Source organism: Plecotus auritus, assembly GCF_963455305.1.
Source record: "Plecotus auritus genome assembly, chromosome: 1".
Taxonomy (NCBI): domain Eukaryota; kingdom Metazoa; phylum Chordata; class Mammalia; order Chiroptera; family Vespertilionidae; genus Plecotus; species Plecotus auritus.
The window spans coordinates 149,752,494-149,763,967 of NC_137770.1; positions in this window are offsets into that span (position 1 = coordinate 149,752,494).

Here is an 11,474-nt window from a genome sequence, read left to right on the forward strand (position 1 = left end):
GCCCATGCCCAAGGCCCAAGCCTCTCAAATCTCAGGAACTGCCTGTGGGCAGGTGTGGGTTCTGTTCAAACATCCCTGGGAGTTGGCTAAGTGTTTCCAGACGCTTACAAAGGTTACTCACCCCAGTGAAAAAGCAGTCTTTACCTAAGACCAGGCCTAGGGTGGTGTGGAACTTCAGGATGCTCAAGGTCTGGTCACCCAGAAAACTCACCTTAAAAATATCTCTAAATCTCACAGTGCCCTATTTTTTGTCGGTTCCACATCCCTCTGGGCCCAGCCAACCTCCAGGGATCGTAGGGGATGCAAGGACAGAAGGATGTTTTCATGGCTTCAGAGATGATGGCAATATGTGTCTGCAGGTGCAAATTTGTGGGAAACCAGTGCCTGTTCTCCAGAGGAAATAAAAGCTCTTTCCACATGCCTCTCAATTTCCCCTTGGCCCACCTCTTACACTTACGTTTTATTTCTTCCAAATAAATGTTTAATCAATCCAAGATTTATTTGGAGCATGGTGTTAACGTTTAAGAACTTTTTCTTAAAAAGGGCTATTCACCTGTCACAAACCACCTTTTCTCACCTAATTTAAAATGTCACTTACCTGTGCATTAAATTCTCAGGTTATGTTTTTTGTGTTTGAGTTTTCTGTTCTCATCCATAAATGGTTGGCTTCTTTTTGTATCAGTGATACCGCTGTAATAAACCCAGTATAAATAACTGGGGAGGCACAAAGGGAAGGCCAAATTTTATAGGCATGTCATTTGTGCAGCTTTGCCAGGAAACTGTAATTTAACACTCCCCAGGGCTATTCCACAGATGGCAGGGGGAAGGGACTGGACAGGGGAAGAGTACTAGTAGATGCATGCCCAGTCAAGTCTCAGTGAAATAGGGAAGGTGCTTGACTGTCAGTAACACCTGGAAACAGGTCATTGGCTAGAAAAGGTGTGGCCACTGCAAGTGTGAGAAGATTTGAGACACTGACCTCCTAAACAAAGGAGTTCTCTCTCTTGCCAGGCCCACGATCCTGGCCTGTGGGACTCTCACGCTCCTGCATTTGCCCACTTAGCCCAAGGCCATGTGGACCCCACACACAACGGACTAATGGACGGCAAGTAGCCTGATGTTATGCAGGACCCAGCTCCACCATGGAAAGCAAACTCTGGACACTGGCTCTGCTTCAAGCTCCGCTGAGTCCCCAGCTGCACATTTTGCAGGCCTGGATGAAGGGAAATGGGACTTTGCAAACCCAGGGATGTAAATCACTCCTCCTCCTGTGTGAGTCTCAGAAATTTAGTTTTCTCCAGATATTGTAAGGACCCAACTCCAAGCACCCAGTGGGGGAGGGGATACCCACTTCCACCGGTGGATAACCCACTTCCACTGATAACAGTGTGAGGTTACTTTAGGTCTCAGAGTTTGTAAGGCCTGCTGTGCACCTCCCGTGAGCTTGTCAGGTTTAGTATGTGGTCACTTTTTTGTTCACACTTGACCTGTTAAATATTTGTTTACTGTCTACTTTCTCCCAACTAGAATGTGCCATCCGTGAGAAAAGTAATTATTTTCTTCACTATTTGTTTTCATTGCTCTTAGAAGAGTGGGTGCTTAATAGTTTCTCATTAAATAAATGACTGACCTATGGAATTTCCTAAGTTATATGTCTAATTTATATCTTTATGTCTCCACCTCCTCTCCACATAGGAGTACTTATATAGGGGAAGAGGAGGAGTTTACTGCAACACTATTTATAAATCATAATTGATTTTAACTTCTGCATTTTCAAATCTCCCACATTCTCTCAGGAGACTCTCCTCACCAAGACCACTGGGGTTATTTCAGCCAGTCCTTGGCTGTTAATAATAGGATGGGCCAGAAAGGTCCTATGCATATACATTATTTCTTTTCATCACTGAATCTTAGTAATACATTCTTAGAAATGTATCTCTGGGTCAAAGGGTAAGTCCATTTGTAAATTGAAAAGCTATTACCTAAAACCATACTCACACCCACCCCCAGGGCTTATACCATTACCATTTTGGATTTCCACCAGCAATGTATGGATTGTCTTATCACTTCTTGATGGTATCATTTGCAGCAAACACTTTTAATATTTAACTAAATTTAATTTACATATTTTTTACTTTTTTGCTTGTGCAGTTGGAGCCATACCTAGAAGATTTTGCCTAACCCAAAGTCACAAAATTCATTCCTATGTTCCCCTTTCATTCTAATTCTTTTGGCCAGAATGCTTTCAGAACATTAACTTCTGAATAAGAAACATTTTTTATTTTATTTTTATTTTTTATTTTTTTACCATTGCTTTGTTTCTATTTTTTTTATTAAGGTATTATATGTGTACGTATCTTACCATTGCCCCCCCACCCCACTCTCATACATGCCCTCACCCCCCCCCCCCAATGTTTTGCATCCGTTGGTTACTCTTATATACATGCATATAAGTCCTTCAGTTGATCTCTTATTTCCCCCACCTCTCCCTAACCTTACCGCTGTAATTTCACAGTCTGTTTGGTGCTTTACTGCCTCTGTATCTATCTTTTTGTTCATCAGTTTATAATGTTTTTCATTATCCCCAGATGAGTGAGATCGTGTGGTATTTTTCTTTCATTGACTGGCTTATTTCACTCAGCATATTGTTCTCTAATTCCATCCAGGTGCCTACAAATGGTAGTAATTCCTTCTTTTTTATGGCAGCATAGTATTCCATTGTGTAGATGTACCATAGTTTTCTGATCCAGTCATCTGCTGACGGGCACTTAGGCTGTTTCCAAATCTTAGCTATTGTAAATTGTGCTGCTATGAACATAGGGGTGCATATATCCTTTCTGATTGGTGTTTCTAGTTTCTTAGGATATATTCCCAGGAGTGGGATTACTGGGTCAAATGGGAGTTCCATTTTCAGTTTTTTGAGGAAACTCCATACTGTTCTCCACAGTGGCTGCATCAGTCTGCATTCCCACCAGCAGTGCATGAGGGTTCCTTTTTCTCCGCATCCTCGCCAACACTTGTCGTTTGTTGATTTGTTGATGATAGCCATTCTGACAGGTGTGAGATGGTATCGCATTGTCGTTTTGATTTGCATCTCTCGGATAATTAGTGACTTTGAGCATGTTTTCATGTGTCTCTTGGCCTTCCTTCTGTCTTCTTTTGAAAAGATTCTATTTAGGTCTGTTGCCCATTTTTTTATTGGATCATTTATCTTCCTTTTATTAAGTTGTATAAGCTGCCTGTAGATGTTGGAGATTAAACATTTATCAGTGATAACATTTGCAAATATGTTCTCCCATACAGTGGGGTTTCTTGTTGTTTTGTTGATGGTTTCTTTTGCTGTGCAAAAGCTTTTTATTTTGATGTAGTCCCATTTGTTAATTTTCTCTTTGGCTTCCATTGCCCTAGGGGCAGCATCACTGAAAAAGTTCTTTTGGCATATGTCTGAGATATTGCTGCCTGTGGATTCCTCTAGTATTTTTATGGTTTCCCGTCTTATATTTAAGTCCTGTATCCATTTTGAGTTTATTTTTGTGTATGGTATAAGTTGGTGATCTAGTTTCATTTTTTTGCATGTATCTGTCCAATTTTCCCAACACCATTTATTGAAGAGACTGTCTTGACTCTATTGTATGCTCATGCCTCCTTTGTCAAGTATTAATTGCGCATATTGGTTTGGGTCAATATCTGGATTCTCTATTCTGTTCCATTGATCATTATGTCTGTTCTTGTGCCAGTACCAGGCTGTTTTGAGGACAGTGGCTTTGTAATACAGCTTTAAATCTGGTATTGAGATCCCTCCTACTTTATTCTTCTTTCTCAGGATTGCTGTGGCTATTCAGGGTCTTTTTTTATTCCAGATGAATTTTTGGAGAGTTCTTTCTAGGTCTGTGAAATATGCCGTTGGTATTTTAATGGGGAGTGCATTGAATCTATAGATTGCTTTGGGTAGTATGGTCAATTTAATGATGTTGATTCTACCAATCCATGAACATGATATGTTCTTCCATCTGTTTATGTCTTCCTCTATCTCTTTTTTCAGTGTCGTGTAGTTTTCCACGTATAGGTCTTTTACCTCCTTAGTTAAGTTTATTCCTAGGTATCTTAATTTTTTTGGTGCGATGGTAAATGGGATTGCTTTTTTAGTCTCTCTTTCTGTAAGTTCATTATTGGTGTATAGAAATGCCATAGATTTATTAGCGTTAATTTTGTATCCTGCTACATTGCTGAATTCATTTATTAAGTCTAGTAATTTTTTGATGGAGTCTTTAGGGTTTTCTATGTACAGTATCACGTCATCTGCGAATAAGGACAGTTTTACTTCTTCTTTTCCAATTTGGATGCCTTTTATTTCTTCTTCTTGTCCGATCACAATGGCTAGTACTTCCAGCACTATATTGAACAGGAGTGGTGAGATTGGGCATCCCTGTTTTGTTCCTGTTCTTAGGGGAAATGGTTTTAGTTTTTGCCCATTGAGTATGATGTTGGCTGTGGGTTTGTCATATATGGCTTTTATTATGTTGAGGTATGATCCTTCTGTTCCCACCTTGCTGAGAGTTTTTATCAAGAAAGGGTGTTGGATTTTGTCAAATGCTTTTTCTGCATCAATTGATATGACTATGTGATTTTTATCTCTCAATTTGTTTATGTGATGTATCACATTTATTGATTTTCGGATATTGTACCATCCTTGCATTCCTGGGATAAACCCTACTTGGTCATGGTGTATGATCTTTCTGATGTACTGCTGGATCCGATTTGCTAGAATTTTGTTGAGGATTTTGGCATCTACATTCATGAGGGATATTGGCCTGTAATTCTCCTTCATTGCGTTGTCTTTATCTGGTTTTGGTATTAGGGTGATGCTGGCTTCATAGAAGGAGCTTGGAAGTGTTCCTTCCTCTTGAATTTTTGGAATAGTCTGAGGAGGATAGGTTTTAGTTCTTCCTTGAATGTTTGGTAAAACTCTCCTGTGAAGCCGTCTGGCCCCAGGCTTTTGTTTGCCGGAAGCTCTTTGATGACTGCTTCAATTTCTTCCATAGTTACTGGCATATTGAGCTGTTTAGATTCTTCTTGATTGAGTTTTGGAAGGTTATATTTTTCTAGGAATATGTCCATTTCCTCCAGGTTGTCCAGTTTGTTGGAATAGAGTTCTTCGTAGTAGTTTTTAACAATCCTTTGTATTTTGGTGGGATCTGTTGTTATTTCACCTCTTTCATTTCTGATTTTGTTTATTTGGGTCCTCTCTCTTTGCTTCTTGGTGAGCCTGGCTAGATGTTCATCAATCTTGTTTATCCTTTCAGAGAACAAGCTCTTGGTTTTGTTGATCTTTTGTATTTTTTTTTTTGTCTCTATGTCGTTTATTTCTGCTCTGATCTTTATTATTTCTTTCCTTCTGCTTACACTGGACTTTTCTTGTTGCTCTTTTTCTAACTCTTTGAGTTGTTGGGTTAGGTAATTTATTACCATTGTTTCTTGTTTTTTGCAGTAGGCTTGTAGAGCTATGAACTTCCCTCTCAAGACTGCTTTCGCTGTGTCCCATAGATTTTGGATTGTAGTGTTTTCATTGTCATTTGTTGCCATGATGTTTTTTATTTCTTCTTTGATCTGTCTGGTAACCCAGTCATGGTTTAATAGCATGCTGTTTAGCCTCCATGTGTTTGATTTCTTTGGGTTGTTTTTATTGTAGTTGATTTCCAGTTTTATGCCACTGTGGTCTGAGAAGATGCTTGATATGATTTCTATCTTCTTGAATTTGAAGAGACTTTGCCTATGTCCCAACATATGGTCTATCTTTGAAAATGACCCATGTGCACTTGAGAAGAATGTATCTTCTGTGGCTTTGGGGTGAAATGTTCTGAAGATGTCAATTAATTCCATCTGGTCTAGTGAGTCATTTAGGATTGATGTTTCTTTGCTGATTTTTTGTTTAGAGGATTTGTCCAATGGTGATAGTGGGGTATTAAAGTCTCCTACTATGATTGTATTGCTGTCAATCTCTCCCTTGATATCCTCCAGTTTTTTTTACGTATTTGGGTGCTCCTGTATTGGATGCATATATGTTTACCAGAGTTATTTCTTCTTGTTGGATTGCTCCCTTTAGTATTATGAAGTGGCCTTCCTTATCTCTTGTTATGTCCTTCAGTTTGAGATCTAATTTGTCAGATATAAGTATTGCTACCCCAGCTTTTTTTCAGTTCCATTTGCCTGGAAAACCTTTTTCCATCCCTTCACCCTCAGTCTGTTTGCGTCTTTTTTTCTGAGGTGGGTTTCTTGTAGACAGCAGATATATGGGTCATGTTTTCTTATCCAATCTGTTACCCTATGTCTTTTGATTGGGGCATTTAATCCATTTACATTTAAAGTTATTATTGATAGGTACTTATTTGTCACCATTCCTATTCTTCACCCCTGTGTTACTTCTTCGCTTCCTATTTCTTTTTCTTTTTCTTTTTTTTTTTTTTTTACAGCAGACCCTTTAGCATTTCTTGCATTGCTGGTTTGGTGGTAATAAATTCCCTTAGTCCTTTTTTGTCTGTGAAGCTCCTGATTTCACCTTCAATTTTGATTGATAGCCTTGCTGGGTACAGTATTCTTGGATTCAGACCCTTCCTTTGCATGACTTTGTATATTTCATTCCATTCCCTTCTGGCCTGATGAGTTTCTGTTGAGAAATCAGTTGCTAGTCTGATGGGGGTTCCTTTGTATGTAACTTTCTGTCTCTCTCTTGCCGCTTTTAAGATTCTTACTTTGTCGTTGGTGTTTGCCAGTTTACTTATAATGTGCCTTGGCGTTGGTCTTTTGGGGTTCATTTTGCTTGGGACTCTGTGAGCTTCTTGGGTTTGTGTGGGTTTTTTCTTCCCTATATCAGGGAAATTTTCTGTCATTATTTCTTGAAATAGGTTTTCTATTCCTTGCTCAGCTTCCTTTCCTTCTGGAACCGCTATTATGCAGGTGTTGTTTTGTTTCGTGTTGTCCCAAAGTTCCCTTAGGCTCTCCTCCTGCCTTTTAATTTTTTTTTCTAGAAGTTGCTCTACTTGGGTATTTTTCCCCATCTTGTCTTCTAGCTCACTGATGCAGTCCTCTGCTTCTTCTAGTCTACTCTTGATGCTTTCTATTGAGTTCTTTACAGCAGCGATGTCATTTTTCATTTCTTCTTGGTTCTTCTTCATTTCCTCTTGGTTCTTGCTCATATTGTCGAATTTGTCTTCCATTCTTTTCAGCCACCTTATGACCATTTCTCTGAATTCTTTCTCTGGAAGGTTGCTTGCCTCCATTTTGTTTACTTCCTTTTCTGGTGATGCCTGCTTTTCTTTCATATGCGGGCTGTGTCTTTGTCTCCCCATGGTCTCTCTTCACTGGGTGTCTGGTTATGTAGTTCTCTCTCTCCTTATCCCAGGTGAAATCTGACCTTTCCGTGGTGGAGTGTAGAGCTCCTCTGAACCCGTGTGTTTGCGCCAATTGGGGAGTGTTGTTCTGGGGCTCGCAGCTGTTCCCTGGGTGCCGCAGTTGTGGATTCTTAGGCTTCCGATAAGCTCCACTTTCCGGATCAAGATGGCGCAGACTCTGCGTCCAAGCCCGCAGCTCTAGGAGGGGACCCAGCCGCAGTTGGTGCTGCCAGGTCAGGGGAACCCCGTCTAGCAGTCCCCCACCTTCTTCTGGAGTTCAGCTGTCTCCCAACTTGCCAACAAACACTCCTTGTGCGACCCTCAGCTGTTCTTTCTTTCTGCTCCGGGACAAGGCTCGGAACACGTCTGTCTATTCCGCCGCCATTATTCCCTCTCCAACATTTTTTATTTTAAACAGTTGTTATTAATGATCATCCATTAAGCAAAGCAATAATGGGTAATTTTTATTATTCCTCTCATCTTTTTGTGAAAAACAATTGAAATGGTATCAAGTATTTATACTGACAATTTTATTTTGTTAATTACTATTCTTATGCATATTGTTAAGAGGTAAAATATAGTGTTGCTAGCCACTTACTCTGTTTTTTTACAACAGCTTTGGTCAGTTGGACAGTCAGTGTTTAGAAAAGACAGAAAAATGAATGAATGTAGAACTGTGGATGTTATGCTAGCTCATAGGAAAACCAGCCTCAAACTTAAGTTGCCCTTAATAAATAGCTCATGACTCCTTCTCTGACATCATCACAAAGTATGTATGACTGAGGGTAAACACTAGCTACTAAATGCAGTGACAATTAGCAAAATGTAGAATATTTTAATAATGTGAAAGATGCAAATCAAAATGACAGTGAAGTATCTCCTCATAGCTACCAGAATGGCTATCATCAACAAATCAACAAACCACTAGTGCTGGCAAGGATGTGGAGAAAAAGGAACCTTTGTACACTGTTGGTGGAAAGGCAGACTGATGCAGCTACTATAAAAAAGAATATGGAGTTTCCTCAAAATATTAAAAATGGAGCTCCCATTTGACCCAATGATCCCACTTCTAGGAATATATTCAAAGAAATCAGAAACACCAATCAGAAAGGATATATGGGGAGATTCCAAGATGGCGGCTGGCAGGACAGATGTGAGGGAGAGAGTGTGAATGAGGGAGGAAGTGAAAGGGAAGTGTGTGGATGTGTGGTGTGTGTGTGTGTGTGTGTGTGTGTGTGTGTGTGTGTGTGTCTAAGTGAGGAACAGCTAGATCTTTCAGGACCTTCAGGGGCTAGCGGATGGGGCTCGCATAACTGGGCAGCCTCTGCTATTGCTGTAATCTCTCCTGGAGTGTCTGCTCTCCCACAGAGGCCGCACCATCTTGAAGGGGAGAGCGGTTGTGACTGGAATCCCAGCCTCACCTCACCCAGGGTGCTCTCAGATACAATCCAGAATCCTATAGCTACCCCAGCCAGGGACCTGCTGCCTTGGCTGCCAACCCACAAACACCAGGACTCCAGCCTCCCCAGTTGAGGGCTCTTGTGAAAACACTCTTCTCCCCCCAGCAAGTTGCCTTATCCCTGGACACCACTACTGTGCACAGGCACATGAATAGCCAAGCCTTAGGCAGCAGCCCCCAGGCCCGGCAACCACGCGTACAAATAGCCAAGCTTTAAGCAGCAGCCCCAGGTACCATGACCACTCCAGCAGCCGAGGGACCAGCTGCTGCCCATGACCACTGGAGGAGCAACCACTTCCCACAACAGCACAAGGAGCAGCCACCCCATGACTGACCCCTGAGGAACAGAGCACAAGGAACAGCCACCCCATGACCACATGAGAAGCAGCAATTTTGCAACCAATGGGGAAACAGAAGAACAACCCCCTAAGGAAAGTAAAGGAGGAATCGCCAGAAAAGGAACTAAATGAAATGGAGGCATGCAATATGATGAAAAAGAATTCAGAATAAGGGTCATACAGTTCATAAACTGGATGGATGAGAAAATCAACAATGTATATAAGAATCAGGAGGAAATAAAGAGTGTTATAGGTACAATAAAAAACACTATGGAAGCTTTCAATAGTAGACTAGGATAAGCGGAGGACTGATTGAGCAAATTAGAATACAGGGAAGCAAAACAACCCAATCTGAACTGCAATTGGAGAAAAAAATTCAAAAGATAGGAGGAGAGCCTGACAGAGCATTTGTACAACATGAAACAAAGCAACATAATAATGGTGCCAGAAAGACAGGAAGACAGCAAGGATTAGAAAACCTATTTGAAAAAATGTCAGAAAACTTACCGGATTTGGGGAAGAAAAAAGTCACACTAGCACAGAGTCCCAACAAGATGAACATCAAAAGATCCACACCAAGACACATCATCATTACAATTGCAAACATTAACAACAAAGAGAGAATCTTAAAGGCTGCAAGAGTGAGACAGAGAGTTACCTACAAGGGATCTCCCATTAGATTACTGAATGATTTCTCAACAGAAACACATCAGGCCAGAAAGGAATGGAATGAAATATACAAAGTGATGCAAAGCAAGGGACTGAATCCAATAATACTCTATCCAGCAAGGCTATCATTCAAAATTGAAGGGGAAATTAGGAGCTTCACAGACAAAAAAGGCTAAGAGAGTTTATCATTACCAAGCCAGCAATGCAAAAAATGCTAAAGGGACTGTTGTAAATAGAAGGAAAAAATGGAGGGAAGAAGGAACAAAGGCACAAAAAAAATAAAAATATCTACAAACAAATACCTATCAATAATAACTTTAAACATAAATGGCCTAAATGCTCCAATCAAAAGACATTGAGTGGCTGAATGGATAAGAAAACATGACCCATATATAGGCTGTGTACAAGAGACCCACTTCAGAACAAGTGAAGGGATGGTAAAATATCTTTCAGGCAAATTAAAATGAAAAAAAAAAAAAAGATGGGGAGCAATACTTACATCTGACAAAATAGACCTCAAAGTGAAGACCATAACAAGAGATAAGAAAGGCCACTTCATAATACTAAAGGGATCGATACAACAAGAGGATATAACACTGGTAAACATATACACACTCAATGCAGGAGCACCCAAATACAAAAAATAACTTCTGTAGGTTATCAAGGGAGAGAGTAACAGCAATATGATCATAGTAGTGGACTTTAGACCCCACTAACATCACTGGATAAGTCCTCTAGACAAAAAATCAACAAGGAAACAGCAATCCTAAATGACTCACTAGATCAGGGGGACTTAATAGACATCTTCAGAACATTTCACCCCACAGCTACAGAATATATATTCTTCTCAAGTGCATATGGGACATAGACCACATATTGGGTCACAGGCAAAGTCTCTTCAAATTCAAGAAGATTGAAATCATATCAAGCATCTTCTCAGACCACAGTGGCATAATATTAGAAATCAACTTCAATAAAAACAATAAAAAAATTCAAACACTTGGAGGCTCAATAACATGCTATTAAACAATGATTGGGTTACCAAAGAGATCAAAGAAGAAATTAAAAACATCCTGGAAATGAATGACAATGAAAACACAACAATCCAAAACTTATGGGACACAGTGAAAGCAATCCTGAGAGGGAAATTCATAGCATTACAGGCCTACCTCAAAAAAAAAAAAAAAAAAGAAAAAAAAAAAAAAAAAAGAAAGAAAAGAAAAACTGAAGACGGTGACCAGCAGGAAGGTAGGGAGGGAGAGATTGTGAGAGAGTGAGGGAGCAATAAAGGAGTGTGTGGATATGTGTGGGGTGTGTGTGTGTGTGAGTGTGTGTGTGTGTGTGTGTGTGTGAATAAGCTAGGGAAAGTTAGATCCTGCAGGTCTTCTAAGGGGCTGCCAAACCAGGCAGTCTTAGATGGCGGAGCCCCGCTGCCACCGCAGACACTCCTGGGGCGGCCAGCGTGGGCACAGAGATGACACCATCTTGAAAAACAGAGCTACTTGAGACTAGGATCCTGGCCTTTGCACCACCCAGTCTGGTCTCAGAGGCAAACCAGGACCCTGCAGCCACTGGGGACAGAGACCTGCGACCACATCTGCAGACCCACAGACACCAAGA